The 6,190-nt window shown below is 33.4% G+C and overlaps 1 non-coding gene across 1 annotated transcript; it reads right to left on the bottom strand.

The window, feature by feature from the left end:
• Nucleotides 1-1,039: 1,039 nt before the first annotated feature.
• Nucleotides 1,040-1,112, bottom strand: Trnar-ucg. Its single transcript has one exon. It is a non-coding gene; the product is annotated as a tRNA-Arg (tRNA).
• Between the last annotated feature and the right edge of the window lie 5,078 nt (nt 1,113-6,190).

Below are 6,190 nucleotides of genomic sequence, written 5' to 3'. Positions count from 1 at the left end.
TATCGCACGGATTTCTATGACTTACTTTATCGCTCTCACGTAACGGCCGATGTACCTTGGGGACTTTCCGAACCTGTATACAAAGTTGCACCCCTGAGGAGTTATTAGCCACCAAAGTGGGGCCCTAAATTAAAAAAAAATTCTCTGCAACGCTTTACCACAGAAGAACCAAATTTGGTTCTTTGACTATGATTTAAAGTTAATTGGAGCACTACAAGGTGTTCATTCGGTATGACTCATCCCTAAAATTGTATCGAACCTTTTTTTTATTGACCGAATTGAAAAATAATAAAAATAATAATATTAATTCACAGCAGAATTTAATTTTAAATTTTTTTTAATCTAGTAAAATTTTAAAAAATTTTATGGTTTTCAAAAAAATCGTATTAACTAAAATAAGATTTTAACAGTGTTAATATACCTAATGCATTTATGAAATGAGGGTTATAGTGAATTACTTATATTTATATTATTGTGTTATAGACATTTAGATATCTTCCATTTGTACAGTAAGGAAGATCTGTTGTATAAAGAACAATATCCTAATCTGTATATAGGCATAACAGCAGGCTGTAGTAACAGAATCATTCGTTTCCATAATGATTATATAAAACGCTTTTTATAACGATATTACTTGATGATTCGTGCAAAATCGAGTGCAACATTNATAGGTATAACAGCAAGCTATAGTAACAGAATTATTCGTTTCCATAATGATTATGTAAAAAGCTTTTTATAACGATATTACTTGATGATTCGTGCAAAATCGAGTGCAACATTCGTTGCTTTACTATTTTAAGTAAGTGAGTCACAAACTTGATACTCTCGATTTTATCTCTAAGTGATAATATTCCCATTCCTAGAGAGAAAGAAACTTAATGCGGATGTACTTTTTCCAGTCGCGTCGAGAAACGGTATTCTATAAAAAGTACTTGGTATTTACACAGTTGTGTCATCTACGCTGTTTTTATTAAAAAATATATTTAAATATACATGATATTACATTTACATATGTTATTATGAAATAAAAAAATCAAATCGACCGTGACAGGACTCGAACCTGCAATCTTCGGATTCGAAGTCCGACGCCTTATCCATTAGGCCACACGGTCGTTGAAGTAACCCTTAAAGCGTCGTCATAAAAAGGGTCGATTTCACCCCCTGGGGGGTGTATCTCATCAAGAGTTCTATACTCGCTAGTAGAACATCTAGTACTAATTAGTACTAATATAAGTTCTATGATAATGTATTCATCTATTTTATACTCTATATGAGTTAATTCTTCTAATGAAAACTAAACTATAAAATATGCATTAGCAATACACATTTTATATCCAATTTTCACCTTCTTATCTGTCACATATAGTATACAATGTTCTTATAATGGGATTTAGAATTCTAATACAGAATTTCTTTCAGCTTACGACTGTACAGAGCGGTCTGAAATTTATGTAAGAAACTTCGAAGCCAGTTAGATCTATTTAAAATCGTAGGTGTTTGCCTTATAAACATAGATCTGGACTCTGGAATGACCTTGAGATACAGAGTATTGAAGTAAAATTGATTTTTTGTTTATATCTCCAGAATCTATTAACCGGTCTCAATACAATTTGGTACATATACTTAATGTAAGATAGTAGACCTTGCATTCCCTAAAATATGAGCTCTAAAGGTTCAGCCAGTGGTGTACAAGTGGACAGGGGCATTCCATTTTTTTATTAAAACAAACCTACGCCACTGCATTTTTCACAAATTGTTTTAATGCACAAAATACGTAGTAAAAAAGGTATCTTGAACTTTTTAAAAATTTCAGCACCCTTTGTCATTAAAACGAGGCTGTTTCAGATCTGTGTTTATAAGGCAAACACTTACTGTTTTAAAGAGATCTATCCACCCTGTACGTAAGTACCTAATCAATGTAAGTGGTCCACTTTTACGGAATGTGTTTATCGTTTACAACAAAAATGATAAGCCAGAAGCAGGCAAAATCGGACAATTTGTAAATGCTGGACCGGCGATAGATAGGCGTTCATCCTTACATGAATTCGCTGGCCTAATTTAAATGTGAATGAAGATAGCCACAATGGGCTGTATAAACGACACCTAGCGCGGGCGGATCACAACGACCGCCTTTGTGGACGTCTCAATCTGCAGCAGGAGTGTGGAAGTGTGCCTGGTTACACGGAGATACACATCTGAATTTGAAAGAGTGACAGTTTAGCCAGGGATGGAAATGATATGGAAATTACCACGACGAGAAGTGCGTGGAATAACAGGCCACAGTCGTAGCGTTAAAATGCAGGAAAACTATAGGGGAGAATCGGAAATGTGATACTGTTGATGGTACAGGGTGTTATGGAATGATATAACTCAGATAATATCTTTTGTTAGTTGTAGAACAATTGGTTGGTTTGGTAAAGTGTTTCGAAGTAAGTTTATAATTATTGGATATCGACAGAATAGATGGAAAAGAAAATAATTTTTGAAATAAAAAATCAATTCCATTTCAGGAAACGCAAATTAAACTTCATAATTCCAAGATTGTATTTCAATGTAAGTTACCTATTTTCAGAAAGTACCTATATAGTTTTTCAGAAAATATAGCTGGTAGTTCATTGTATTTTATAAGGCAACATAATTTCAAGTTTAGGCCATTTTAATGTTTTTTGATATAATCTGTAAAACTTAATTTGATTTAAACTATGCGAATTCAAAGATAAAATTGTATTTTAAAAGTCGAAATAAATTAAATGTCATTCTGAAAGACAAATGGTAACTGAAATACAATTTAGACACTTACATTTCCTCAAATTAATCTCCCTGACATAAATACCTTTGTTCTGATAGATAATTTTCCTAAATATATACAATATATACAATATAAAACACTGATTTTCAAGGTTTATTGTGTTGAAATTAAAAAAAAAAATTATTTATTTATTTAATTTAATTCACCCATCGGGAGAATCCCAATTACAGGATAAATATTACAGCTACAATAAATACACATTAATACAAGAAGCATAAACATTTAAAATAAGTAAAAATAAAAATTACCAAAAAGTACAAACGTTAATCAGAAACGATGGTCAGTCAATCAATAAAAAAATAGCAAAATGGTAAAGTCGCATAAGAATTAATATATCTAAAAATCATGATAACAACAACAGAAACAACAACAGAAACAACAACATAAGTAGGTAATACAAAAACAAAAAAGAAATTAAAAACCGATAACTCAATTGTGAGAATAGAAAATTCTTTTAATATGTGCCAAAGAAGTATTGAAAATGTGTAGGCTATTCTTCATATTATGATAATTAAAAAGCATTTGATGTAAAGCAGACCACCGCAACATGTTTGTGCGCGAAGAAGGAAGACTAAACAAACTATTTGATATGACATTTATTCGAGGAACACGGTAATTTATTTGTGTTGTAAGCTCAATGCAATCAATATCGTGGTTGACAATTTTGTACAGAAACATTATCGAGTACATAACCCTCCTCCTAATTAAACTATGCATTTCAAACCTATCCAATAACAACTCCTGATGATATCCCAGAGCTGGATAGACTCCATCTAAGATGAAACTGGCCGATTTAAGAAACCTCCTCTGCACTTTTCTAATGATGTTATGTAACTATTATAATAGGGAGACCAAACCACAGAGGCATACTCCAACTTGGGTCTAACAAAGCACTATATATCAGGTACGTAATGTATACATATTCTTAAAGTCCTTACCATTTCGGAGAATAAAACCCAAGTTTTTGTAAGCACCTGTGACAGATTCAGTAATATGTGCAGAGAAGGTTAATTTTGGGTCAAAGATGACCCCTAAGTCCTTAATATGCTCAAGTCTAACCAGTACCTGATCACGTAGGTTGTAATTAAATTGAGTATAACAAGTTTTACGGGAGAAAGACATTACATTGCACTTCGAAACATTTAAGGGGAGCCGATTATTATCACACCAAATGGTAAGCAAATTCAAGCTGTGCTGAAGCCTATTACAATCAGATACAGAGTTGACATTAGTATAAATTTTCAAATCGTCAGCATACATTAAAAAATTTATGTTAAAGTTTCATGCTATATCATTGATGAAAATAATAAAAAATAGTGGTCCTAGTACTGACCCTTGAGGAACGCCTNTCGTAACTACAGAATACAGTATGCATTGCAAGAGGCTACGGTGAATCGCACGCCGCCAATGGCTTTCTGCTTCGGGTGTCGAATGCGATTAATTCCAGGAGAGGGACTCAGGGGTCTTCTTGGAATTCTATCTCGACAAATATCGTACGGACTGTCGTTAACAGAATTATGGACCGATCCAGTCAAGAATTAGACATCTTTTTTTAGTGGCTAAAAATTATTTCTTGACATAGAAAACATCCTGCATTTTGCAACAAATCAATTCGCTTCTCTCGGCATAAGTGCATTAATCGAAATAGGTCGACAACGCTTACGTTGTTCCTGGAATGATCTTCGAATCGTTTTTCTTTTATGTGCTTTATTTGCGTCTCTCTTTAGATTCCAGCCATAGTCTACTACCATATTCTTCCTCCAAACACCTTGATATCTTTGTTCAAATTCATTCAGGTCCTGGTGCATTCTTTCTCCTTATTCTTCACTAGAAGCTTCCAGATTTTCCCAAGAAAATGAAGTTTCAAACAAAATTACCGACAGAAAGGCAGGTAGAAAGGTAGGACGTCAGGGAGACGGACAGAAGAGAAAATATAGGCGGGCGATAAATACAGACTAACACGCAAACAAACAGGTGTACAGGTAAAAAGGCAGACAGATAAACAGACAAAAGTAGGCAGGTGAACATTCGTAAAAAATATTTCCAATTTTTTTCACCTCCTATTCTTAGTTTAACCTTCAAACGACCTTGAACAAGAGGCGATAGAGGTCAACCGACATCGTATTCAGACTCAGTGACACAAAGAACCTATGTGCGAAATTTTTTCAGATTTTTTTCAACCAACTTTTCTTAGTTTGACGTTTAAATGACCTTGAAACAGACGTGATGGAGCTTAATCGATCTCAGCATCAGATACAGCGACCCCAAAAATTGCTGGGTATCTAGGTAGAGTCCGGTGANAAAACACTGATTTTCAAGGTTTATTGTGTTGAAATTAAAAAAAAAAATTATTTATTTATTTAATTTAATTCACCCATCGGGAGAATCCCAATTACAGGATAAATATTACAGCTACAATAAATACACATTAATACAAGAAGCATAAACATTTAAAATAAGTAAAAATAAAAATTACCAAAAAGTACAAACGTTAATCAGAAACGATGGTCAGTCAATCAATAAAAAAATAGCAAAATGGTAAAGTCGCATAAGAATTAATATATCTAAAAATCATGATAACAACAACAGAAACAACAACAGAAACAACAACATAAGTAGGTAATACAAAAACAAAAAAGAAATTAAAAACCGATAACTCAATTGTGAGAATAGAAAATTCTTTTAATATGTGCCAAAGAAGTATTGAAAATGTGTAGGCTATTCTTCATATTATGATAATTAAAAAGCATTTGATGTAAAGCAGACCACCGCAACATGTTTGTGCGCGAAGAAGGAAGACTAAACAAACTATTTGATATGACATTTATTCGAGGAACACGGTAATTTATTTGTGTTGTAAGCTCAATGCAATCAATATCGTGGTTGACAATTTTGTACAGAAACATTATCGAGTACATAACCCTCCTCCTAATTAAACTATGCATTTCAAACCTATCCAATAACAACTCCTGATGATATCCCAGAGCTGGATAGACTCCATCTAAGATGAAACTGGCCGATTTAAGAAACCTCCTCTGCACTTTTCTAATGATGTTATGTAACTATTATAATAGGGAGACCAAACCACAGAGGCATACTCCAACTTGGGTCTAACAAAGCACTATATATCAGGTACGTAATGTATACATATTCTTAAAGTCCTTACCATTTCGGAGAATAAAACCCAAGTTTTTGTAAGCACCTGTGACAGATTCAGTAATATGTGCAGAGAAGGTTAATTTTGGGTCAAAGATGACCCCTAAGTCCTTAATATGCTCAAGTCTAACCAGTACCTGATCACGTAGGTTGTAATTAAATTGAGTATAACAAGTTTTACGGGAGAAAGACATTACATTGCACTTCGAAACATTTAAGGGGAGC

Source organism: Anoplophora glabripennis, unplaced genomic scaffold (assembly GCF_000390285.2).
Source record: "Anoplophora glabripennis isolate ALB-LARVAE unplaced genomic scaffold, Agla_2.0 scaffold3098, whole genome shotgun sequence".
NCBI lineage: Eukaryota > Metazoa > Arthropoda > Insecta > Coleoptera > Cerambycidae > Anoplophora > Anoplophora glabripennis.
The sequence above is the reverse complement of the archived record's forward strand: the minus strand, read 5'-3'. Positions and strand labels throughout refer to the sequence as shown.